This window comes from Macrotis lagotis, chromosome 5 (assembly GCF_037893015.1).
Source record: "Macrotis lagotis isolate mMagLag1 chromosome 5, bilby.v1.9.chrom.fasta, whole genome shotgun sequence".
NCBI lineage: Eukaryota > Metazoa > Chordata > Mammalia > Peramelemorphia > Peramelidae > Macrotis > Macrotis lagotis.
This window is the reverse complement of record NC_133662.1, coordinates 11,190,628-11,218,185: the sequence shown is the minus strand read 5'-3', so window position 1 is coordinate 11,218,185 and position 27,558 is coordinate 11,190,628. Positions and strand designations below refer to the sequence as shown.

At 39.0% G+C, this 27,558-nt stretch overlaps 1 long non-coding RNA gene across 3 annotated transcripts in view; it reads right to left on the bottom strand.

Moving 5' to 3' along the window:
- LOC141523557 (uncharacterized) overlaps positions 1-26,731 on the bottom strand; it is a 67,975-nt gene extending 41,244 nt beyond the window's left edge. Inside the window, exons 1-4 of one of the 3 annotated variants that reach the window (XR_012478509.1) lie at positions 26,542-26,731; positions 24,470-24,737; positions 19,117-19,202; positions 12,378-12,473 (exon numbers count right to left, since the gene is read on the bottom strand). This is a non-coding gene — a long non-coding RNA (uncharacterized LOC141523557). The remainder of the gene's footprint in view (positions 1-12,377; positions 12,474-19,116; positions 19,203-24,469; positions 24,738-26,541) is intronic. The other 2 variants (XR_012478508.1, XR_012478510.1) reach the window with 2 other exon arrangements.
- Positions 26,732-27,558: the final 827 nt, after the last annotated feature.

The window sequence follows — 27,558 nt, the reverse complement described above, 5'->3', positions numbered from 1 at the left end:
TTATGCTGTATCATTTATAATTGATTCTACTCTGTAATTGAACTTATTCCCCATTTTATCAAGCCCCATTTCTCAGTGAAGCTAAAAAAAATGTGATCTCTCCAAGGCCAAATTGGCTTAAAGGTATGGTTGGAAGTCATCATTTTGGTACCCTTTGATCTAAGCCCTGGGAAATTTGCTTGCAAAACTATGGAAACTTCTGTATTGTTGTCTATAAAAAGTAACCAGTTAGGATGACCCCCTCCCCAATCAGTCAGAGCTCCAGTTTTCCAGCATCTCAGGTAAGAGGGCTTTTCCTTTCTCAGTGTGGTCTCTGGATTTACTGAGGACAGTGACCCACTTTGTTACAGTTGTCCACATTATTATTAATAAACAGTTATCTTACTTAGAGAAAATGTACCTTGGTTTACCTTTGTCATAGTCATACTGACCAAAATAGATATAAAGAGGGGCTGAAGAGGAGACTGAATTTGAAACACAATTTAAAAAAAATATTTATTTATTTATTTTGAAGTTTACAATTTTTTTCCTAATCTTGCTTCTCTCCCCCCACCCCCCCCCCACCCCACAGAAGGCAGTCTGTTAGTCTTTACATTGTTTACATGGTATACATTGATCTAAGTTGAATGTGATGAGAGAGAAATCATATCCTTAAAGAAGAAAAATAAAGTATAAGAGATAGCAAGATCACATAATAAGATATTAGGTTTTTGTTTTTTTTTCTAAATTAAAGGTAATAGTCCTTGGTCTTTGTTCAAACTCCACAATTCTTTCTCTGGATACAGATGGTATTCTCTACTGTGGATATCTCAAAATTGTCCCTGATTGTTGCACTGCTGGAATGAGTGAGTCCCTCAAGGTTGATCATCACCCCCATGTTGCTGTTAGGGTGTACAATGTTTTTCTGGTTCTGCTCACCTCTCTCAGCACCAGTTCATGCAAATCCTTCCAGGCCTCCCTGAATTCCCATCCCTCTTGGTTTCTAATAGAATTATAGTGTTCCATCACATACATATACCACAGTTTATTAAACCATTCCCCAATTGATGGACATTCATTCAATTTCCAATTCTTTGCCACCACAAACAGGGCTGCTATGAATATTTTTGTACAAGTGATGTTTTTACCCTTTTTTCATAATCTCTTCAGGGTACAGACCCAGTAGTGGTATTGCTGGGTCAAAGAGTATGCACATTTTTGTTGCCCTTTAGGTGTAATTCCAAACTGTTCTCCAGAAAGGTTAGATGAGTTCACAACTCCACCAACAATGTATTAGTGTCCCAGATTTCCCAAATCCCTTCCAATATTGATCATTGTCCTTTCTGTTCATATTGGTCAGTCTGGGAAGTGTGAGGTAGTACCTCAGAGATGCTTTAATTTGCATTTCTCTAATAAGTAGTGATTTAGAACTATTTTGCATATGATTATGGATTGCTTTGCTTTCCTCATCTGTAAATAACCTTTACATATTCTTTGCCCATTTGTCAATTGGAGAATGGCTTGAAACAACATTTTTAAAAAATGAATGCTAAAAAAATAAACAAATTAATTTTTTTAAGTGTGCATAGAGGTCCTGGGATCTTTATGAAAACTGATATCCTAACTTACTCTACTCTTAGTCCATCTTTCCTCTCCAGGTTTTTCATCTTCACCTCCTGGCTTCCCTGACTTCCTTGAAATTCTAATTAAAATCCTACCTTTTGCAAAGCAACAATGCCCAAGGTCACACAGCTAAGTATTAAGTAAATGTATAAAGTCATATTTGAGCTCAGGTCCTCCTGACTCCAGGGTCAATGCTCTTTCCATTGCACTATCTACCTGCTCCTTTCCCAACCTTCTTAATTCTGGTGCTGTTTCCCTTTAATTATTTCCTATTTATCCTGAATTAGCAACTTGGTGGCAAAGGGGACAGAACCATGGGTTTCATAATAGGAAGATTCATCTTCTTGAGTTTGAATCCAACCTCAGATGCTTACTTACTAGCTGTGACCTTGGGCATGTCACTTAACCCTGTTTATGTCAGTTCTTCTTCTATAAAATGGAAGTAGAAGAAAATGGCAAAACTCCAGTATCTTTGCTGCCCCAAATGAGTCACAAAGATTGAGCACAACCGAAACATTTCAACAGCAATATTAGTCTTGTTAGATAGCTGGTTTGTTCTTATCTATTTCATTGTTGTCTCCTATGTTAGATTGTGAGCTCCTTATAAGGAAGCTTTTTGTATCTTCAGCACTTAACATAGTTGCATATATTTATAAATGCCTATTCACTAATTGACTGGCTAACCTAATCACCTCTTTTGATAAGAGAAACTGAGGTCCACCAAAGCAAACTGACTTGATGCTAAGGTATTCAGTGATTCAGCAAGAAATTGGACTGGCCAGCTTCTGGGATACCATTGCAACTCTGTGATTTCAAGTCTTTAAGTCCCACAAGAACTTAATGACATGGTGTTCTTTCTCAGTGGGGAGACATCTGATGGAGAGAATGCTACCTAGGACAACAGTCTTTTCTTTTCATTTCTCTCTCTCTCTCTCTCTCTCTCTCTCTCTCTCTCTCTCTCTCTCTCTCTCTCTGATACCTCTTTCCTCTCCCTAGTTCTACTCCTTCTGCCCTCTGAAGTGAGTAGTGAGCAGTTTCACCCCTAAGCTGATAATGTCCTAAATTAAAAACAGCCAGGTGGCTAGTCATTTATTAACTCTTCTGGAAAAAGGCCCCTCAAAATGTGCTCCCCTCAGTTTTCTTCTTACAAACTTATAAACTGAGGCAAGTATTCCTTAAGAGAATTTAGATCTCTCTTTTCCCCAAAGGGGAAGATGGTCAGACAACACAAAGGCCAATCCTAGAGATTTAAATCCACCTTTTCCCTAAAGGGAGGATGATGCCTGAGAAATTAAAAAAAAGGTTTTTATTAAGCAAGGAAGTAAAACACGAACATGGAGATTGCCAGTCTATGTTGACAACCCATCAAGTGATTATTGGGGAGAGTTTATATATCTTTTGAACAAAAGAAGGTAAGTATTAGGGGAGGAAGGTTGAAAGGAAAGAATCTATGATCCCTATCTCCAAGGGGACGGGAAGTGAGGAATTTCAGGTGTAAGACTGTGGCCCTTTGATTCACAAATCAGATAAGTAGTTCATAGTTCAAGGCTTAATAAAATGTCTCCAAAACCAGGATGATTCCGAGTCCCCTAACCAAAGTTAGGGGAGTCTTTGAAGATTGTCTCCAAAACCTATAAAGTTTTTGAAGATAAGGATGTCATTTGAAGGTCCACAAACTCCCAAATGGCTCAGGGTCAACTTTAAAAACTGGTATGAACTTAAAAGGCTTCAGAGTTGCTGATTTTATGGATATCCAGATAGGTTTACTCTTGGTCACTGCAAAGGATTGTTGGTATGTCAGGTTGATAGAGTCAGTCCTCTTACAGTTCTTCTGGCTACCTGGATAAAGGGGGGGAGGGGCTCAAGGAAATCAGGATCTCCATTTTCACAATTCCAGTGCATTTTCTTTTAGAGTCACTTTGGACTAAAGTTTCAAGAAATCATAATTCCAAACTATTTCAGATCACAACTTAAGTAACATCTTCTTTCCCCAGGAAGGTTCTTTCATGTACTCCAGTAGTTTTCAAATATTTTGATCTCAGGATCTCTTTTAAAAATTTCTGAAGCATAAGTAGGTGTTTAATATATAAGATACTAGTCACTGGAGGTCCCTTCTCGAACAAAACTGCCAAGTATTCAAACTCTACTTCATAGATCACAACTCCATTGAGCTGGCCAGGTTGTTTGAATGCCAAATGTATGCTTGCCAAAAAGACTATTTTATAGAGAGCTCACCAGGGAAGTGCTCACATGGTGGTCAGAAAAAACCATACAAATACACTCTGAAGGTCTCTCTTAAAAACTTTGAAACTGATTGTGTGACCCTGGGATCTCCTAGCATGGCATGCCCTCAACAGACAAGGTGCTGTACTCTATGAGTAAAGCAGAATTGAAGTAGCTCAAAGGAAACATGAGATGAGAAAATTAAGAGAATCCACTCCAAATGCTCACAGGGACAATTTGTGCCTGATCCATGGTAGAGCATTCTGAGCTTATATTGGTATGATCAGACACAGTTGTACACACTGTAACTTGACTCTAATAGAGTGTTGTCATTTTGGTCCCCTTCAAGAATGAAAGGACAACAGTCAGTTGGCTGATGGACTATTTGATTAATCTAATTCCCTCTTTAGATGAGAGTTTTAGTTTATTTGGGCCTTATCTATTGACATTTATCATATTGTAAATTAAAACTGATAAATTTTTTAAAAATTTATCAATTCATTTAAAATAACAACAATAAACCCATTTCATAGTTTTATGAAAAGTAAGAATATTTTCCAAAATAAAAACTGAGTGAGAAGGGCATAGTTTTACATATTTTTGCAAGAGGAACATTGCAAATTGTTTTTGCAAATGTTATTCTAAGATAAATCATTCAAAAAACTTGAATATTCAACACCTCTGGTGCTGGTTGTCAAGTATTCACATAAAAGAAAATCTTCTTTGATGATTAGTTGGTGCTGAGGTCCTCTGAATACAAAAAAAAAAAAGCTCGAGTCCAGACTTGCTGGAGATATGTCCATTTGTAAGGCAAAAGTTCAGTTCAGCAGATGAGAGATTAATTCAGGCTTCATGTTTACAGATAAATCTTTACTTCACAGATTTTGCAGACTCTGGAAAACTTCACTGTACCCTTGTGAGAGAATGAGAGTGCAAAAAGCAAATAGTAGCTTGGTATGATTATGAAAATAGTTTTGACTTCATGGACCATCTGAAAGGGTCTACTCTAGGGAACCATCAGTAGTTCCCAGACAACAATTTAGGAACTTCTGCTCTAGCCCTATTAATTGCCCTGTATACTTTTCCTCTTCCCCCTTAGGAAAGCAGGAACCAGTTCCTTTTTCAACCTTAAAGTAATAATGATGAGAATTTATTGTGCAGGACCTCAGATTCCTTCTTTAAATTAAGATGCATTGCTTATCTTCACAACCTATCCTGCCCCCAACTATTCCATAAAGTCTGTAGTTACTGTATCTCCACTACAAGAAAGCATGTTTTTCTTTAATAATATTTAAAATTTTCTCCAATTACATGTAGAAATTTCCAACTTTTTTTTAGTTTTAAATTCCAAATTTTATCCCTCCTTCCCTTACCTATCCTTATCCGTCCCTATCTGATATGATACATGTGAAGTCATATAAAACATTTCCATATTAGTAATTTTGTGCAAGGAGACTCAAAGAAAAAAAAAGAAAGAAAAAGAAAGGAAGAAAGAAAAATACTATGCTTCAGTCTGCATTCAGATAATAACCATTCTTTCTCTGGAGGCAGATAATATTTTCTATTATGAGTCCTTAGGTGTTGACTTGGATCATTGTATCTATTACAGAGAATAGCTAAGTCATTAACAGATGTTCATCACATAATATTGCTGTTATTGTGTATAACTTTCTCCTGCTTATGTTCACTTTCATTTTGTATCAGTTCATGTAAGTTTTTCTAGGTTTTTCTGAAATTGTGTTGTCATTTCTTAACAATAATATTCCATTAAAATCATATACCACATTTGTTCAGTCATTCCCCAATTAGTGGACATTTCTCAGCCATTTTCAATTCTTAATCACCCGCCCCCCCCAAAAGAGCAGCTATAAATATTTTTGTACAAGTAGATTTGTACAAGTAGGTTCCCCTCTTTTTAAAAAAAATTGGAGGGGCAGCTAGGTGGCACAGTGGATAAAGCACTGGCCCTGAAGTCAGGAGTACCTAGGTTCAAATCCGGTCTCAGACACTTAATAATTACCTAGCTGTGTGGCCTTGGGCAAGCTACGTAACCCTGTTTGCCTTGCAAAAACCTAAAAAAAAAATTGGGGGGATACAATGGTTTGTTGTATCAAAAAGTATGAACAGTTTTATAGGCAGAAAAGGCTTTTAAAAGACAATGAAGAAGGGACTTTGCTAACCAAGATAAGTGGAGTGGGGAAGGAGGGATTTTTCTTGTTTGGCAGAGAAGGAAATGGAGATCAAGCTCTCATTATCTTTCACTTTGATTACTATGATACCTTCCTAATTGGTCTCCATGCTCCCAGTCTCTTCTTTCTCTGATCTATCCTCTGTACAAATACTCTTCCTAAAGTACAGGTTGACTATGTCACTGCCCTTCTCTTTCAGTTCAACAACCTTCTGTGGCTTCCTATCTTCCAGTGGTACTGGCTTCTCTTACACTCGATACAAAACATTTCATCTCTTCATTTCAGATATTTTTACTGACTAGAATTCTATGCCTAGAATTCTTTACCTTCTCATCATGTCTCAGCTAAAATTCCATTTTCTACATGAAATCTTTCCTGATCCATCTAAAGGTTAGTGCTTTCTCTCTCTGTTGATTATCTTGAATTTATCTTATATATATAACTTGCTTGTACATAATTGTTTGCATGTTGTCTTTCCCCTCTTATACTGGGAGAACAGTCTCAAGTCCTCCCAATACCCCTTTTTTTGTATCTCTGATACAGCACAATGTCAAGCAGATATTAATGAATTAATAAATGCTTGCCAACTCTTTTTTCTTAAATAAAATACAAACTTTTCAACCTGATATAAAACCCTTTACAAAGTGTCTCTATATTACCTTTCCTGACTTATTTCACAATATTCTCTCTTCCTCTACTCATGTTCCAGGAAAATTAGCTTACTTGCTGCTAGTTTATGATTTATCATTTAATGCTTTTATTGTTCTTATAACAAAAATGAAACACTATCCAATTGAACATATTCTATTTGAAGGATTCTATTATACCAAGATCATATGCCTAGGGCTCAGTGAAATTGAAGTAAGTTCAGGGAAAAGGCAGTTTTGTCAATAGGATGGAACATGGAAATGATTCTCATTGGGTAAATTCACACTAATTTTTGGCTCTGAGATAAACCCAGGGCAACCAAAGAGAGGGAGGCAGAACTGGGTCATCTTTTTCTGAAAAGGATAGAACTTGACTCCTCCCCAGCACTTTTGCTCATCAGAATGAAGAGTCATAATTGTCAGAGTGGGCATGGAATTCCCAGGTCCTGATCTTTCCTGTTTAGTAGGATCAACTTAGGGAAAATAGTACCAGCTATTTGGTTAAATTGACTTCCATTCCTTATTTTTGTTATAATCAGCTGTTTTCCTTTGCCTGGAAAGCAATCTGTCCCCAATCTTCATCTTTTAGAATCCCTAGCTTCCTTTAAAACTAATCCTCTCCTGGGTGGCTAGGTGGCACAGTGGATGAGCACCGGCCTTGGAGTTAGGAGTATCTGGGTTCAAATCCAACCTCAGACACTTAATAATTACCTAGCTGTGTGGCCTTGGGCAAGTCACTTAACCCCATTGCCTTGCAAAATCTAAAAAATAAAAACTAATCCTCTCCTTTCAAATATTTTCTCCTTCAAGTTATCATGTACATGTATAGCAGAAGGTTGGTTGATCAGGGAATTTGTGATAAATTGAGTCCTTCCAATTCACTTGATGAAATTATAGGGGAAAATAATAGAGATAATGAAATGTGAAGGTGAGCCCCTTTTAGATTTTGAATGCTCATATTTACAGGTCATAATATTGTGCCCCTTGCAGATCTTGAGTGACTCATTTGTCACCCATAAAAGTGTGAAAAGACTCAGTGAAAGACTGGAAAAGACAATGGATCTGACCAGGTGCCCTTTCTCCACCCACTCACAACTGATATGGGTGAACAGAAGGCAGAGATAATTTTTAAATAAAGGTGTTAACTCTGGAATTATTCTATTTTGGAAGAGAAAGAGAAAAATTCAGTTTAAAGAAGCTCTTTAGATTTCACTCTTCACCTTTTCTTTTGTATTACATTAGAGAGTAAAACAAAGAGGGGGACAAGATTTCTCCCACATCCCATCATTAGTGGTATCTGGCAACAGAAATACATGGCAGTGACCAGTGGAATGATTGGAATGACTCAGTGGAATGGGGTCCAGCTGTGGAATTGAGTTTGGAAGGTGACTCAAGAGCCAAGATTGTTCCTGATTTTATGGTGTGGGTTCCAGTTATTTCCAAAGCTACACAGAGCTACCCTAAGCCAGGAGAGCAGATGAGTCCAACACAGGAGAAAATGGAGACTATAACCAATGAAGTGGCATCCATTTGAATGGTATACTGCAGTAAGAAGTGGGACAGAGTTTGATGGAGATTTTGATACTATGATTGGCGGGAGTAGGGGAAGAATGGCCCTGCAACATTGCTATTCCTCTCACATCCATAGATTCTTCTCCTCATACAGATTCTATATCTGCCCACTGTTCCCATTGTATTTGTGAAAAGTTCAGTTCAGATGTATGGTGGAGATGTTTTGTTGCTATTGTTCTTGCTGTGCAATTTGAATAAATACCTCTTCTTTGAACTAATTATATCCTCTGACTGTAGAGACAAGGTAAACCAGTGGAGGGATATGAATTACAGTTAGGAGTTTGGTCATGGACTAAGACTTTGAACTTGGAGTAGTTTTCCAGAGGGAATCCAACACGTGAGTAGGAAGAAATGGGAATTATCCATTGTACTGCTACATCAAGATTTATCTGTTTGCATGCTGAATCTCCTCAGCAGATATTGACTCTGATGACTGGGAAAGTTTTTTCATTATTTTTTTTTTGTATTCCCAAAGCCTAGACACAATGCACTATACATTGTAGGTACATAATAAAAGTTTGTTGGATTGGATTGGATAGAATCTCTTGACCTTGAGGATTCCTATGAATGAGGACAGAGGAGATGAACATATTTTAAGAGCATAGAATTCGGAATCAGAAAACTGGGGTTTGAGCCCTAGTTCCACTGCTTTAAGAGCATTGTGACCTTGGGGAAGTAGTTTTTTCCTCTCTTGAATTTGGTTTCCCCAGATGTAAGGTGATGATCTCTAAGATTCCTTTTTTTTTTTTTGCAAGGCAAATGGGGTTAAGTGGCTTGCCCAAGGTCACACAGCTAGGTCTGAGGTCAGATTTGAACTCAGGTACTCCTGACTCCAAGGCTGGAGCTCTAGCCACCTAATTGCTAGTTTTCAATATGAGCATTTACACTTCAGAAGCTGACCAATGCTATAGATCATAGCTTGATTTATGATTCAGTTGATTGCCCAAATTTAAGAAATTGATGGAGAAAACGTTAACAATGCAAATTAAACTTAAAAGTGTGTTGTGCATACTTGGGCTTTTCCTGAGAGTCAGGTGTTAAGAACATATCCTTAGCACATACCCAGGGATTATGAGCTTGATAAATGGACCAAGTGACAGGTCTCCAGCTCCTCCTTTCTAGGAAGTTCTTTATGATGTCTAACACTGATGCTTCAAGCTGTATTATTAGTTCTTTTCCTCCTCAGTTGAATTGGAGAACAAGCAGAGGATCAGTAGAATAGGGTACCAATGAACTACTGATCCCAGATAAATTTGTCTTAGTTTCTGCTTGGCCAGGGTGGATCTGTCCCCCTGCCCCCAACCACCTATTCTTTCTTCCTCTTGTTAACTATGTAAAAAAAAAATATCTATATTCAGTCACTCCAATTTCCCAAAGCACCATCTCTTTCTCAGAACTAGTTTGTGGGACTCTTGCCCAAGATTTCTTCCTAGATTAATATCTAATCTCTAACCTCTGACTCAGGATACTGAATCAATGACCCTCGTGGTCATTCAGAGTCAGAATGGTTCCAGGAATTCAGAAATCTTCCTTGCTTAATTACTGATTACCTCCCTTCCCCCTTCTTCTAATACTGCCAGCATGTGGCTTTTTTTTCTTTTTTGTTTTGCTCTAATGCTCACTCCCATTTTAGCTCTTTTTTCCTGCTGTCACATAATCCAGGCTACAAAGGTGTGTTGAGAGCCAGTGGTGGATAAAGTACTGGACTCATAGTCAGGAAGACCTGTATTCAAACTGACTTTTACCAAAAGGGCAAACCCTCTACTCTCTTGGAATCTTATGTTTCTTTTCTGTAAAATGAGCATAATAGCTGTATCTCTTCCCTCAAATAGTTGTGTTGCTCATTTATATAACATGCTATATTAAAATGTCAGGGTTTTTTTTTTTGCTATTCTAGGGCTTGTTCATCATAAGTAGGAAAGGTGATATAAATGTAAAGAGTCCTTTTTGTATGTGAGAATTTCATTTGAGGAACAGAAGAGAGATATTTATAGATAAGAAAACTAGATTGAGATAGCTCTGAGGACTTGAGCAAAAAAGAAAAAAAAAAACATTTCCTCTGATAAATTTACATAGAGAACCTGTCTGAAAGCAGCTCAGAGACAAGAGCACTAACTGAGGCAAGACTTGTAGCAGTGCATTGTGGTCTATCAGCTCATTTGCATATGGACTATAGATGAGAAACTACAAATCAGAGAGGATTGTGGGTAAATGGTATTGTAAGTGTTTCATTCTTGTGGATTTTGTTTGAGGCATTAAAAGACAGAGGAAAAGAATAGATGAGAAGCTATAGGAGAAGAGATTAGAAAAAATAGCTGTTACTTAAAGTGGAGTTGATTAAGAAGATAGAAGTAGAGCAGAGGCTGTGATTGACTACTAAAAAAAAGTGAGGAAGACTTAGAAGAGGAATTACTTTGAGTTGAATCCACAAGAAAATTACCTGATACCAGGCAGGATTTGCAGCTGATAAAATCAGATTAGGGGTGAGTTCTGGAGCTGCTGGAAGATTATTTGAGGAAGAAGAATCTTCCTGAAGTGAAGACCTAGCTAAGCTTATCTCTACTTTTCTTTAGTGACACCTAGAGCTTGAAAGAAGACAGATAACTTGCTGATATGTTGGGAGCTGTTTTGATTGGAGAAGAACTCTTGTAACTTTTAAGAACTCATTTAAGAAATTCCAGTCCTGCTCTGTGTGTGTGTGTGTGTGTGTGTGTGTGTGTGTGTGTGAAGATCTGGCTGGACTAGTTAGCTTTGCCCTTTAGTATCTGTTCCTGCTTCAGAGAAGGGAAAGTCTTCAAGGGACTTTCCATTGTATCTAACTGCCCTCTCAGTCTTTTTTTTTTCTTCTTTTTTTTTTTGGTTTTTGCAAGGCAATGGGGTTAAGTGGCTCACCCAAGGCCACACAGCTAGGTGATTATTATTATTAAGTGTCTGAGGTTGGATTTGAACTCAGGTATTCCTGACTCCAGGGCTAGTGCTCTATCCACTGCACCACCTAGCTGCCCCATGCCCTCTCAGTCTTAAGAAGAAATTTCTCAGAGCCCCAAAATCAGATCTGAGGAGCTTTGCAGCTGTCAGTTTAAGATTGTGTGATCTTGTGGAAGTTGGTTCTCTTCTTCCGGATCTAGTTTCTCTAGATATAAGGTAAGTGAAACTTGATGATCTCGGCCATTTTAGGATTCTTTGATTGTGTGGGCAATAGACTGTGGGGAAAGAAAATGGTTGAACCTCCTTATGTGCAATACAGACCGATTAGCCAACATCCACCATGCTTTCCCTTGTTCATAGTTTTGTGCCTTCTCTATCCTTACCCATATGTTGGGAGTTTATTGGTGGGAACATTTGAGATAGTTTTTAGCAGACTGTTATTCTGATTATTCTTTATTTTTCTTTCCACTGATTAAAGTTAGTTTTAAACTGCTTGTTACTTCATGAAATAACTTAATGCTTCTTCAAGGGTCCAGTCAAGTCAAGTCTAACAACTCAAGAAAGTCAAAGACTGAGGTTATGGATACTGTTTTAGTAAAAGAGAGAGAATAGCTTAATATAATTTCTATGGCCTGAGACTAGAGAAAAGTTGCATTATCCAACAGAAGAGGAACTGTGCTGCAGGTTGTTCCATAAGAGTCATGGCATATGAGTTTCCATATTCATGTCTATATTTCTGCTACATTTCTGTAACTGTGTTTCCAACCATTCTCCACATAGCTGTCAAAGCAATTTCCTTCCATTTCTCCCCATATAGATCCAATGGTTAGAAAAATTGAGTCAATTAATGGGTAGACAGTTATGTTTTGATTATTCCCTTTTTCTCATTTTATTGAGTAAATGTTGTTATGACTACTTTTCTCTGTTCATTTAATAAATATTTCATGTTTAAAAGTCAATGGTATAATTGTGACTTTGTAATGTGTAAATGGAAAACCTACCACTGGGGGCTCAAGAGCTACAGAAATTTATTTCTCTCATACTAGGATTATCCATAGGATTCTGAGAGTGAATTGTGACTGCAGAGACATCACTCACAACTCCCACCCTCTACCTTTTGAGGGCTATAAAGGGTGACACAATACAGAGAAAGGAGAATAATAGAAAACCACAGGAGATTGCCAATTAAAGAGGTAACATTTATGGTCAGACTTACTTTTTAGAAAAATCACCTTGGCAACTTAAAGGAGCATAGATTGGAGAGGGTTGATATTTGGGACACGGCAACCAGTAAGAAGTCTATTGCAATAATCTAGGGTGAAACAGAGAACATGAACTATGATGAGGGTTGTATGAGTAGAAAGAAGGGAACATATATGAGAGATATTTTATCAGCAGATTGGATTGTAGGGTGAGAGAGAATTAAGGATGGCACTGAGTTGTTAATCCTGAGTAACTGAGAGAATGGTGGTGAGTTAGTAATGGGAAATTTGGAAGCAGGAAGGATTTGAGGGGAAAACAGACAGTGAATTCTGTTTTGAACTTGTTGAGTTTGAGACACCCATGGGACACCTAGTTCATATGCTTCCTTCTCTACATTAAAGTGAAATTTCCTGAGAGAAAAGGCTGTCTCTTGCAATCTCATCCCTTTTTTTCCTCATAGAGTCAACAATCTTCTGTTTGACTTAACTAGAAAAGCTATAGTGGTCTGCCCTAATCCCACCCCACTCCTACTTCCATTTTTCTTCCAACCATGTGGAGCAGGAGACTTTGAATTTAGCCCTAAATTCTTGGGATTTAGATCTGGGAGGGACTCTGAAGAACGTTTGGTCCAGATCCCTCTTATTAAAAATGGGGAAACCTCTGAGGCCCAGACTTCAAAGTGACTTTCCCAAGGTCATTCCAGTAATATTAAGCTGACCAAGATTTAAGCACAGGCCCTCAAGACCCTAATCCAGAGCTCTTTCTCCTATAACATGCTTCCTTTAAGGCTGGGCCCCTACTTACTGCAACTTACATCTTGCTTATCCCTATTGACCAGTATGGTAAATCTTGTCTACAAGGTCTGTTAGTAGTTTTCCTTTGCAGAGTCCAATATACGAAGTTGATAGGGTAATCCTAGTTTTGAGAAAGGTGAAAAAATTGTGATCTGAAACCTTATTTGTAGCTCCATTAATCCAGAGAGTTCCTTTCAATGCTCCATTTGCCTCTTAAATAAGGAGAAGGATTGCTGGAGGGTGGGGATACTGTGTTTATTATATTGGAAACAGAAGGGGCCACCTTCCTCCCCCACCCGCATCCCATCCCACACCATCATTAGCACTGGCCTGGCCAGATGCTGCTCTCACTCCATTAGCTTTCAGAAATAAAAAGAACGATTTCTTAAGTCAAGAATAATTATTCCAACCAGCTTTTCTCTGCAGCACACTCTCATGTCAGTTAGGACTCTATGTTCAAGCTGACAAATTAATTTCTATTATTTATATTGGGTTACAGAGGAACCACACACATGTCAAAGGTGGGTGAGGGAGGGTGGAAGAGAAGTATACAGAGGAAAAGAGAGGGACAGAAAGAATGACAGGGAAATCCTGGAAAGCAGTAAAAAACAAAGATATTAGGGGAGAGACAAACAGACAGATACCTAGAATGAGAGCCAGATAGATCAAAGAGAGAGATAGATCAAGCCAGAGCAGATAAAGAAATGATTAACAGACAAAGAAGGCAAAAAGAAAGGTAGAGATACACAGAGATTGAAGGACTTTCCTGTAGATTTAGAGGGACACTGAGATGGGTGTGATGAGGTAGAAAAGTGTGAGTGAGTGAGTGGGGTCTCTGGACTGTGGTATAGTTGGGTCACCTGCCTCTCTGCACACTCTGGGACCAACACTAATACTGGTCCTTTCTCTTCCCCTCAGTCTCATGATCTATGTTTGCCTGAGGCATTGAAACTTGCTTATCTTTGGAATAAGAGAGACCAGGGGGAAAGGAGGGAACCCCTTTTCATCCCTGTAGATAAAACCATAAGATTGCTGGGGAAAATATGACTCAATCTCTCCCCTCCCCTTATCTCTCCCAATGATCTCACCCATTATCATGGGTTTAATTAACACCATAATGCAAATTCCTCACATATTTATATATCCAGTCTAGTTTCAATCTCTCCTCTGAATTTCAGTCCTTCATTACCAACTTTCAAGTAGACAGTTCAACTTGTCCTGGAGACAAGTCCAAAACAGAACTTATTATTTCCTACTTCTCCTCCTAAATCCAAGTCTCTTTCAAATTTTTCTATTTTTGTTCAAATCACCATCATGTTCCCTGTCTCCCAATTTATAACCTCCTAGCCCCAGAAATCCTGTCAGTTGTCAATTTTTGCTGCTTCTCTCTCCATAACATCACTCATTTCCAGGGGCAGCTAGGTGGCGCAGTGGATAGAGCACTGGCCCTGGAGTCAGGAGGACCTGAGTTCAAATCTGATCTCAGACACTTAATAATTACCTAGCTGTGTGGCCTTGGGCAAGCCACTTAACCCCATTCCCTTGCAAAACAAACAAACAAAAATAATATCACTCATTTCCAACCCTCTTTTTCTGCTCAGATGGCTAGTGCATCTAGCTCATCATCTTTCACATGCATTATTGGAATGATCTCCTAATTGGTCTACCTGCCTCAAGTCTTTAACCCATTTCATATTCTCCACATAGCTGCTGAAGTGGTCATATCAGATTTCCTACCCAAGTTTGAGAGGTTCCTTCTTGACTTTAGGAGAAAATATAAACTCCTCTGATTATTTGAAGAGATATTTAAAACTTGGCCCCAAATGATCTTTCTGCCTTATTTTACCCTACTCCCCTCCCAGCACTTTGTGATCCAACCACACTGGTCTTTCTGTTCCTCAAACATGGTATCCCATTTCCTGTTTCCATCTTTTTGCACATACTTGGAAAGTATTCTCTCCTCACTTCTCACCTCCTAGAAACTTTCTCATACTTCAAGAAGCAGTTCAAGCACCTCTTTCTATAGGAATTCTTTTTGATCCCCCTACCTATAATACTTTTCCTTTCACACTACCTTGTATCAGGCTACCTTGTATATAAGCATAAGTATTCTGCCCACATAAAATGTCTACCTTAATTGTCTAACTGCTACTTTCTGGGAGGTATGGATAGATATCTCTAGAATTTTATCCAAATTTTACTTCATCCTACAAGGGAAAGCTCGATTCCTGCTTAGAGAAGAGAAAGAGATGGGACCATGAGGCTAACTACTTTGTTCTCTGAAAGAATGATATATATATTTTATCTCTATCCAGATGAGAATTATATCGATTTGTTCCCCAGTCTTCAAATATTGTTGGTCTTGGGGCATTTTTTTTTTGTTCCAAAGCAACAGCTTCCCTGGTTGTTAGCTCACTAAATGCTTATTACACACACACATACACATACACACACAAAAAGACAAATAGTGAATTGTAATTAAAGCCCTTTGTCAACAACAACAAAAAAAAACAACTTCACAATCTGATGAGCACTACATTCACTTTTTTTTTGACAAGGCAGTGGGGTTAAGTGATTTTTGCCCAAGGTCACACAGCTAGGTAATTATTAAGTGTCTGAGGTCGGATTTGAACTCAGGTACTCCTGACTCCAAGGCCAGTATTTCTCTTATGTATTTCTTTCCCTTAATCCTAATTCCTCATACCAAAAATGACTAATCTGTAAACATATTTAACACAAATGTGTATGTTACAATATTCTCCTGACTACTTGCTGCTAATGGAAGGGGAGTGGGAAGGGAGGTGTAAGGAAATTATGTAACTTAAAAATATGTATGTGCTTATGGATGAATGTTGAAATCTTTCATAACATAAAATATCAATTTTTAAAAAAAAGTCTTTTGTCTAAGCAGATAGCTTAGAAATCAGAATGCTTCTATAGATTAGAACATACCGGACAATACACAGACTCTTTAGAAGGGAGCAAGCTGAAATCTCACTCAATGGAGAGAGGTGGAATTCTTATTCAAGGGAAAGTTCTCATAAGTCTCTAGGGAGATAAGTTAGAAATCAAGGAGAAGCTGCCCCTACACCTTTATAAAGTATTCTTTTTCTTTCTTATCGATGCATTCGGTTTTGAAAAGAGATTGGAAATATATGTGTCTCTTTCTTAAAGCTAGAATGAAGGCTAATTTTCCTCTCCAAATTATCTTGTACCAAATTTGATCCTTCCTATAGGACTGAATCATTATTCTCTCCACCGATTAAGAATTGTATCTAAGGGGCAGCTAGGTGGTGCAGTGGATAAAGCACTGGCCCTGAAGTCAGGAGTACCTAGGTTCAAATCCGGCCTCAGACACTTAAGCCACTTAACCCCATTTGCCTTGTAAAAACCAAAAAAACAAACCAAAAAAAAAAAAAACCAAAACCAAAAACAATGCCATACAAAGTATCGCAGAGTTGAAATTTGGGTTTAACTGGTATTTATTCAATTCTTTGCATCTTGTATATACCTATGTATGCCCTTGTCTCCCCTGTTAGAAATTTGGGTTTAACTGGTATTTATTCAATTCTTTGCATCTTGTATATACCTATGTATGCCCTTGTCTCCCCTGTTAGAATGTAAGATTTTTGAGAGTAGGATTGTTCCTTTCTTTAGCGCCTACCACAGTGCATGGAATAAACTAGGCAATGATAAATTATTATTGATTGCTTTTGAAGCAATTGGGGTTAAATTACTTGCCCACAGTCATGCAACCAGAAAGTGTCTGATGCCAATTTGAATTCAGCTCTTCCTGACTCCAGGGCTGGTGCTCTATGCATTGTGCTACTTAGCTTCCCTAAGATGGATTGCTGTTAAACTATTTACTATTCTCCACTATCTCTGATATTCATTGCATATTAAAATAAGAAGAAATGATCTTATCCTTGCCCTGTCCCCCTTCCAGTTCTCTTTTCTAAACTGTCTTTCTCTCCTAGTAACACTTCCTTCTTTTCTCCCCTGAAGATGAGAGGAAAAAACCCCAAGGCCATATTGCCAACTCTTTTTCTGTTTCCCCCAGTTGCTGTCAGGGCCCCAGGAGAATGGGGCTGGCCTAGATATGCTTGAAATGTTCCTAAGAATATTGTTATTACTCTTGCTCTTGCTCCTGCCCTTTCTTCCTCCTCCCCCTTCCCATGTTCATCCTTCTAATCAGCTTTCCTTCTTTTGCCTCTTCTTTCTTGTAATTTTGTTTCTTCTTTGATCTCTTCTTTCTCTTTTCTCCTCCTTTCTCCTCTTTTCTTTCTTTCTTTTTTTTTTCAAGGTTTTTGTAAGGCAAATGGGATTAAGTGGCTTGCCCAAGGCCACACAGCTAGGTAATTATTAAGTGTCTGAGGCTGGATTTGAACTCAGGTACTCCTGACTCCAGGGCCCGTGCTCTATCCACTGCACCACCTAGCCGTCCCACCTTTCTCCTCTTTTTGCAACTTCCATCATCCTCTCTTTTTTCTCCTCCTTTCTCCTCTTTTCCTTCCATCATCCTCTCTCTTTTTCTCTTCCTGGTTTCTTTCCTCTCCTTCTTTCATGTAAGGGGTTTTGTGGGCTAGATTTGCAGCATACCCTGGCTCTAACATCAACACTTCAACATCAGCCCTTTCCTTACCCCTTAGGACTCCAGGATCTATGCATATTTAATACCCTTAATATTTGGAGCAGTTGTGAGCAGGGAATGACAAGTCATAATTATAGAAGAGATGGATACAATTTTAATCTTGGATCTGACTATTAAGTTCCTCTCATGGGGGGTGGCTAGGTGGCACAGTGGACAGAGCACCGGCCTTGGAGTCAGGAGTACCTGGGTTCAAGTCTGACCTCAGACACTTAATAACTACCTAGTTGTGTGGCCTTGGGCAAGCCATTTAACCCCAATGCCTTGAAAAAAAAAGTTCCTCTCTTTTTTTCAACTGTAAAATAAAGAATGAACTAGATAAGAGGTTCTCAAACTTTTTTTAGCTTTTTTTTTTTTACAAGGCAAACAGGGTTAAGTGGCTTGCCCAAGGCCACACAGCTAGGTAATTATTAAGTGATTGAGGTCAGATTTGAACTCAGGTACTCCTGACTCCAGGGCCGGTGCTCTGTCCACTGCGCCACCTAGCCACCCCATTCTCAAACTTTTGGCAAGCAGCTAGGTGGTTCAAGAATTCAAGGATGCCTCCATCGTCCATCTCTATAAAGGTAAAGGGAATAGATTGTCCTGTGACAATCAGAAGGGTATTTCTCTTTTATTCATTGCTGGTAAGATTCTTGCCAAAGTCCTTCTCAATAGGCTGATCCTTCACCTGGAACATGGTCACCTCCCTGAGAGCCAGTGTAGTTTCACAAAGGGTCAAGGAACAGTTATCTAGTATTTGCTGCTTGACAACTTGAGGAAAAATGCCAGGACAGAGCAGAGGTCTGTATGTAACATTTGTAGATCTGTCACTTGTAAGGATTTATGGAAAATCATGTCAAAATTTGATTGCTCAGAGAAGTTCATCAGTATTGTATGTCAGCTCCCTGTGGCATGCTTGCCCAGATAGCAGAGGATTTCCCAGTCACCAATGGAGTGAAACAAGGACTTTTAAGCATAATGTTTTCATTCATGTTATCAAATGCCTTCACTGAGGATGAACATGGCCTCAAGGTCAGCTACCACACTGATGGCAAATTCTTCAACTTGAAAAGGCTACAAGCCAAGACCAAAGTAGAGGGAGTGTTGGTGATGATCTGTTTGCAGATGATCGTGCACTCAATGCAACCTCTGAAGCTGAGATGCAACAAAGTATGGATCGATTCTCTGATGCTTGTGGTAATTTTGGTCCAATAATTAACACCAAGAATATACAGGTGTTCCATCAGCCAGCCCCACACCATCCAACTGTAGAACCATTGATTACAGCAAATGGAGAAGTTTTGAGTAATCAGGACAAGTTCACTTACCTTGGCAGTATCCTTTCCAAGGAGGTACACATTGACAATGAGATTGACACAGGCATTGCCAGAGCTAGCTCAGTATTTGGGAGGCTCTGAAAGGAAGTGTGGGAGAGAAGAGAGATTAGATTGACTACCAAACCAAAGGTCTATAGAGCTGTTGTGATGACCTTATTGCTATATACCTGTGAAACCTGGATAGTCTATCAGTACCATGTCAGGAAAATGAATCACTTCCATATAAATTGTCTTAGGAAGATTCTGAAGATTACCTGCAGGAGATCTACCAGACACTTAGGTCCTTTCTTGAGCTAAACTGCCTAGCATTCCAACATTACTACAGAGAGTGCAACTAAGATGGGCTGGACATAATGTTAGAATGCCAGATGTATGCTTGTCAAAAAAAAAATTATGGAGAATTCACATAGGGCAAATGCTCACAAGGGGGTCAGAAGAAGCAATACTGAGGTACATGAAGGTCTCATTGAAGAGCTTTAGAACTGATTGAACAGCATGGCACAGGATGGCATAGTACCACCTAGCATGGCATGCCCTCATTAGTGGTCCTATGACTTATCACAGTTCAGTCTCCATCCCTAATTGACCAGGTCACAGAGTGGAATACTCAGGGACTCAGGTCCCTGTTGACTTATTTCCTAAACCAAGGCAATAGGATAAACCTTCTTACCCCTACTCTTCTCTTGGTTTCCTTAAGTTAATTATCATTTCTATGTCTCAGTTTCCTCATCTATAAAATAAAGTTGTTGTGAAGAACAAATGGGAATAATATATGTAAAATGACAACCCTTAATGAAATACAAAAATGTCAGTTATTCTTTTTCTTGTTGCCATTATTATTATTATTATTATCATTATTATTATTGGTAGACACTGTGACACTCTCCAGTGGGAGTTCCCAGGACAATCTCCTGGAAGGAAAGAGAGGAAACAAGTATTTATTAGCAACTATTATATAGGCAAGTACCTTACAAATATGATTTAATTTGATCTCAGTGTTATTATTATTATCTAATTTTATAGTCAAGGAAACTGAGGTGGACAGAGGTTAAGGGACTTGCCTAGAGTCATACAAGTTGTAAGTTTCTAAATCAGGTCTTTTGGACTCCAGGTCAGAACTCTATTCACTGTACACCTAGCTGCCCTATGATTAACTCCACTTGATTAACTTTAATCTATATGTGATTCTGAGTACAGGAAATTTGCTTCCCTTTGGAGTGCTTTGGCACTAGAATTATAACCCCTTCCATAGTTCCTCCTTCAGGAAGTGTCCACTGTATTTAACTGAAACCTCTCTTAACTTTCCAGTCTTACCTTTGTCTCTTTTGATCCAGTGACATTGACCTCTTGGATATTCCCCAACAAGATGCTCCATTGTTTGACTCTGAACATTTTCTCTATGTGTTCTTATACCTGGAAAATTCTCCCTTTTCATCTCTACCACCTGACTTCCCTGGTTTCCTTTAGGTTCCAGCTAAAATCCCATCTTCTAAAGGAAGCAGCCATTCCTCTCTTAATTATTTCCTATTTATCCTTTATATAACTCACCTGTATATATTTATTTACTTATTTTCTCTTCATTAGACAAGACAGAGATGGTCTTTTCCCTCTTTTTGCCCTGGAATTTAGTATAGTTACTAGCACATTGTAAGTGCTTAATAAAGATTCATTAACTGATTGACTAACTGTAGTTTTTCCATTCTTTTAGTATTCCAGGGAAAAATGAATGGTGCCCATTACACAGATGGGAAAACTGACTCCCTAGAAAAGGAATTCACTCAGGGCCAATCTTTAGGATGTATCATTCTCTCACCATTCTTGATTTTTTTTTTAATAAAAAATTTTATATCAGTCCTGTTTGAAAACTATTTCTTTCCCATTGCCTAACATGAATTGAGTGCTCCCTTGTAGTAAAGAAAAACATTAGATAAAAATATTACACTTTTTGCAATGTTCTATACCTTGGTAGTCCCTCACCTCAACCAAAAGGGACATCCTTTATCTTCTTAATAGAGAATAAAAGGAACCTGTAATATTAGGAGCAGAAAATATTAGGAAGAATTAAGATATAAAATGACCTATTGCCTTTGAATCCTAGTTTTTAAATATTCATCTCCTCATTTTTTTCTCAGAACCACCTCCCAGGCTGATCCTGACAAGGAAGAGAAGTTTTTCTTTTTTATTATTAACCTAATGATCAATAACCAACACTTCTATTTCAAGTTATAAAATAAGATGAAGATGGTGGAGTCATGAACATATATGCAATTTTTAAGTGAACAAAGAATTTAATGGCATAGTACCAAAATTGCCCAGTTTGTCACCTTGCTTTTTTCTTTTGTATATTTTTGATTTCTTATGTTCTTTTCTTTTTTAAAAAACATTTTTTCTGTCTTGACTCACTACCTAGCCTTTCCCCCCAATGTATTCCAAGCATCTTCTTGTAACAAATAGAATCAAGTGGTACAAATCAACCCATTTGCCATATCTGAAAATCTATCTCATTTTGCACCTCTAGCCCATCAACAAGTCTCTGTCAAGACAAGAGAGACACTTTTCACCAACAGTCCTCTGGTGGGTTTTTTTTTTTGTCCTTCATTTTCTTTCTTTCTTTCTTTCTTTCTTTCTTTCTTTCTTTCTTTCTTTCTTTCTCTTTCTTTCTTTCTTTCTTTCTTTCTTTTTTTCTTTCTTTCTTTCTTTCTTTCTTTCTTTCTTTCTTTCTTTCTTTCTTTCTTTCTTTCTTTCTTTCTTTCTTGCTAAGGCAATGGGGTTAAGTGACTTGCCCAAGGTCGCACAGCTAGGTAATTATTAAGTATCTGAGTTCAAATTTGAACTCAGGTCCTCCTGACTCCAGGGCCAGTGCTCCATCCACTGTGCCACCTAGCTGCCCTCACCATCAGTCTTCTGGAGTCATGATTGGTCACTGCATGAATCAGAGTTCTAAAGCCTTTTGAAATTGTTTTCCTATATATTTTAGTCATCTTGTAAACATCAGTAAGTTACTCTCCTGTTTCTGAATAAGAATAATTTTCAAAGGCACCTGGAAAGGGGAGAGAGACTCCCTAGCTTGTCCTCATGAAGTGCAAGTGAGACCAGAATGAAGAATGGAGGTAGAAATGAGGGGAAATATTGGAGTTGGGGTGAGGGGACATAAAGTACAAAGGGTGCTGCCCTGGATTCTTGGCTTAGCTTTGTCTATTTGCATCCCTTTTCTGGACCCGAGTTTTCTTTTCTGTAAAGCTGAGGGAGTGGGTTTGGCTGATTTTAAATCTCTGCTTCAAAAAAGAAACAAAAAAAATCTCTACTTCACTCTTCCTCGCTCATGTATAAGAAATTAAGCACGCATATATTCTAGAACGCAGCTCTACTTTACCTCCCTTATATTGAGTCAAGCAGTTGGGGTGGGGTTGGGAAGGGGAGAAATACTTCTCTAGCATATCCTTCTGGGGATCCAGGCAGAATGGGAGGCCTTTAACCTAACTCATTCTTCCCCTCCCTCCCCCAATCCCTTTACCACCAACCACACTCCCCAACTAGTGAGCTTTAATTACTGGGATGAAGAATGCTAATGAGCCCACTAAGGACCTTGGAAGGGTCTCTAATGGTGCTGAAGGGTTTCCTAGAGGCATCTTAAAAGTCCCTGATAGGCAATGAAGGCTCCATTAGCACCGGGATTAATTACCAGACAGATTCCCTCCTCTCCCCTCACCTCAGGTCTCTCGGCATGGGGCAGCTCTGACTCTGGCTAACCCAGCAAGCAAGCCAAAGTGAGGGAGCAGAGACAGAATGAGTAGTGTTAGAACTAGGAATTTGGCTTGAAGGGTTGGTGAAGTAAGAAAGAGCAAAAACTTGGGGTCAGAGAAGGGCACAGATGAAACCTGTAGGCAGGGCTTCTTTTGTCTAGTTGATAAATAAGGGGATGGGAAGTTCTGCTTATTTAAAGAAAATAAGAAAGAGATAGGGAAGAAAGAGCCCAACTCAGATTTTCCCAGGCAGGAATCCAGCCCAGTCCGTGATGATACACTCAGGTTTTGGGAAAGGTCCCAGGAGGAAGGAGACGAGTCTGGGAGAAAACTGGAGGCAGGAATTTGTGAGACAGAGAGGGGAGATGAAAGGAAGAGGCTGTAGGGTGGACACAAAAAGGAAGGGGAGGAAGGGAGGGGATTTGAGTTGAGGATACTTAGGAAAGAGGACAGAGGCTGGAGGACACTAGAGGAGAGGTTTGGAGTTTGGGGAAAACACTGGAGAAAGAATACTTGGGAGAATAATGGGGAGAATTAGGAAGAAACTGAGAGGGAGGAAAGGGGGTGGTATACTCTGAGGCAACATGGATGGGTATCAGAGAACATAGGGGAGAGAGGAAAGGCTGAGAAAAAGTGAAGTGCGGAGGGGCAACCGCTGGGGAGGAAAAAAAGAAAGGATTGTTGGGGAGAAAGAGAACCACAGGGGGGATTTTAGCAGACAAAATAAAATGAGTAGCATACAAATGATATGCAAAATATTCAAGCCATTAATCATTAGCTTTGGGTCAACAGCTTGGGTCATTTTGATAATAAGTCAATAATTCTGCTCCTACGCTTCTTATTGGTTCTCTCAGGAGCAGGAGAGCTACTTCCCTCCCCTCCTCTTTTCTCCTGTACTTTTTTTACCCTTCCTTCCCTTCTATTTTTTCCACTTCCCCTCCCACCTGATCTAAGTCCCAGGGTATGATCCAATAAAAGTTCCATGAAAAGAAGACTGTGCCCTTCCACCTGTATCAATATCACAGATATAGGCATAGTCATTTCCTCTACCCAGTGAGCTAGGTGGGACACCCCAAGCTGGGGTGCCGGCTCACTTGGCAGAAAGTCTGGGCAGAATGTCTTAGTTAGCTGATAGATGAAAATCAATCTTTACCTTCATTTGAAAAGTATCCAGCTTCACCCTTGACCCTGTGCTTGAACTTGGCACTGGGACTTGACCACAGAGGGCATACCCACAACACAACCCAGAAAATACCAATCAATTTTCCTGAATTGAAAATTTCCTAAGATTATTTGTTACTACTCCCTTTCCTTCTCTTCCTCTTCCCTCCTCTCTTCCTTCCTTTCCCTCTTATGTTCTTTCTGTATCTCACCCTAACCCAATCCTCCCAACCCAATTCTCCACACATAAAGGGGGTTTTCTAAGTCAGATGGAAAGGATAGAAAGGTCTTATGGGTCCTTAAGGTCTCATGGGTCCTTGGGGCAGAGTAGCAAAACAGATGATGTTGCCTCTTGTGTCATTTTCATTGAGTTTTTGATGGTAAATAATTTGAGAATGCCAAATACAATGGCATTGAGAACTTTCTTTTATGGAAGTTACCTGGTCCTTACTTTACATCAACCTGAGATGATGGTTAGACTGGAAGCAGGTTTATCAAGTCTGTGGAGTAGGGTATTGTCATTTTCAGGGTTCTTAAGCTATTTTGCCCAAAAGTTGCAGTTGTTCAGTGTCTGGTGTTAGTGGGGTTGAAGAAGGTAGGGTTTCTTCTTAACAAGGATTTTTCCTCTCACTGTTGGCCAGAAGGTCCAGACTAGAAGCAATGCTAGTGCGATCCCCAAGGCTCTTGGGCTTGGATCCTGAGCTGTCTCTTTTGGGATTGGAAGAGAAGAAGTAGAGTTACTTTGGCAGACTAGGAAGAAAACACACACACACACACACACACACACACACACACACACACATATACCATAACAATGTAAATTGAAAGAATAATAATGACACAAGAATTGAAACAATACTATGTAAAGAAAATGAAATAACTAACTAAAGACTGACATAGAGGTATGTGAAGAGATAGGACCTATGGATATGGAATATTGGATTCTTGGACTAGATTCACGTAGTAGTTAATATTGCTGAGTTGTTTTTTTAACATAAAAATGTCTTTCCCAATGGGTGAGAGGAAAGGGAAAATAAAGGTGATAGAAACGTCTAAGATACCAATAAATATTAAGAATAAATATTAAGAACAAAAATGTATAATGTTTGTGGTCCCAGAGCTTAGAATGAACTGAAGGTGACAAGGAAAGCTAAAGATAATTTTTAAAAGAAAACAAAAATGTGTCTAGTCACTTAAAATGGCAATTTGGAAAGGCAACCCTTGTGGGGATGCATAATTCTGGACCAGAAATTATGGGAGCTTTGACTCTCCTACTAGCTCTGATTTTTTGACCTTGGGCAAGTCACTTTTTTTTGAGATTTAGTTTCTTCCTCTATAAAATGACAGTACTTTCTACCTTGTCTCTACCTTGAGAGGTACTCAGGGTTGCAATAAAAATCAGATGAAAAAATGAATGTGAAAGTGCTTTGGGAAGTGTAAAACTCACTATATAAATGTGAAGAATGAAATACCTACTTTGTTTAAAACAAAACCTGAAAACAAACAACCTGTTATTTCAGGGAGCAGTGTGGATGGAGTGTTAGGTCTAGAATCAAGAATACTGAATTTGAAATCTTGCCCTCAGACATTTATTAACAATATTACCCTTGGCAAGTCATCTAACCCCGCCTGCCTCAGTTTCCTCAATTGTGTTGTTGTCTAGTCATTCAGTTGTGTCCAACTGGAGTAGTTCAGCATTTTCTTTTTAAGGCAAACAGAGATTAAGTAACATAGTCACATAGCTAGTAAGTGTCTGAAGCTGGATTTGAACTCAGGAAGAGGAATCTTCCAAAATCCAGTTCCAGTCCTTTTATCCAATGTGCTACCTAGTTGAAGGTGACAATAGTCTGAGGCTCTTACAAAAATCCAATAGCCAACAAGTATGGTTCCCGCTGAGACTTCAGCTGATTTGTTGAAAAGAGACTCCCAGTAGCATAGCTCAATAACTTCAGGTTGGGGGCAGCGGCGTTACTTAGACTAAAATGTGCCAGTAAGTAGGAGTAATAGTCATAATAATTAACATTTATATAATACTTTAGGATTTAGAAAACAATTTACAAATATCATCTCATTTGATTTATTAGTTATGGGCCTGAGAAACATTTGTTGAAAATCTAGAAAGTTTCAGAACATGAGAATTAGCAGTGCCTAATAATAATAATAATAATAATAATAATAATAATAATAATAATAATAACAACATTTATTAAGTACCTACTAGTCCTAAACACTATGCTAATCACTTTACAAATATTACCTCATTTGATCCTCTCAACAAACTTGGGAGGTGGATGCTATCATAATCCAGGTTTTACAATTGAGGACAACAGTCAGATGGCTCAGTTGATACAATCCTTAACCTTAACCTTAACTCTGTTTGCCTCAGTTTCCTCATCTATAAAAAGACCTGGAGAAGGAAATGACAACTCCTTCCTTATCTTTGCCTAGAAAACCCCAAATAGGGTCACGAAGAGTCAGGCATGACCAAGTAAACATGAAATCACCACCTTACCTCACTCAAACTCTGTTTTTCCTCTTGCTTCTTGCTTCATTCTCCATTCTTTGGAGCCCTTTTCCCACTTTCATGGCTGACTTGGCATCTTCCCTCTCTTCATTCTACTCCATTCCATCCCTCCCACTAATTTTCTCCTATTTGACCTTGCTATAATGGCTGGTAATCAGACTCCCACCCCAGACCAACTCCGGGCCCCTCTCCAAGCATTGGAAAAGCATCTGCTTTCCCTATTGCCTTCTTGAGCCCAGACATTCACTTCAGATGACCTTCAGGCAGCAGTAGTATCGTCTTACAACACTCCCCTCCCCCCTCAGGTCTATGTCACTGCTTAGAGAGTGTGGGGAGGGCAGCTAAGAAGAGATGGCTATTTCTGTTCCCTGAGTGGGGATTAGGTGAACCAGAGTCAAAGCCTGACCTCCCCCTGGGGCCCTCAGAAAGGTAGGACTGCTCTTTGGGGGTCCTTCTCACCTCCCCTTCATCACACATTCAAGGAACATTCGTTCCTCAAATGAAGCTTTACAGCTTGAAGGCAGGGACAGTAAGGAAATGATCTCTCCAGGATCCCATCAGGCTGAGCACTAGAACTCTGACTGTTGAGGGAAGATTGTGATCTTTATCAAAGACTAAGTAATTGCCTAGCTGTGTGACTTTGGGCAAGTCACTTAACCTTATTGCCTTAAATAAATAAAAATTTCTTTAAAAAAGACTTGTTTATTGTGGTCAAGGAGAAGAGACAGGTGAAGAGCAGAATTATAGAGGAAGGGAGGGGTGTTGATGGAGGGAAAGCCATCCCTTTTTCTTTTGTGGTTCCAGATCTCACTATATCAAGTGATTCTAGTATTGCTGGGAGTCTCTGCCACAGAGGGGTGATCAATGATGGAGGAACTGGATGACAATGAACAAAGGGATAGAGGAAGGTGTGGAGAGCTGTGGTTATCATTGGAATTTATGACTGGTGAAGAACAAATTCCTGGGACTGGGGGTGGGGGGTGGAGAAAAGAGGGGAAAAGTCTG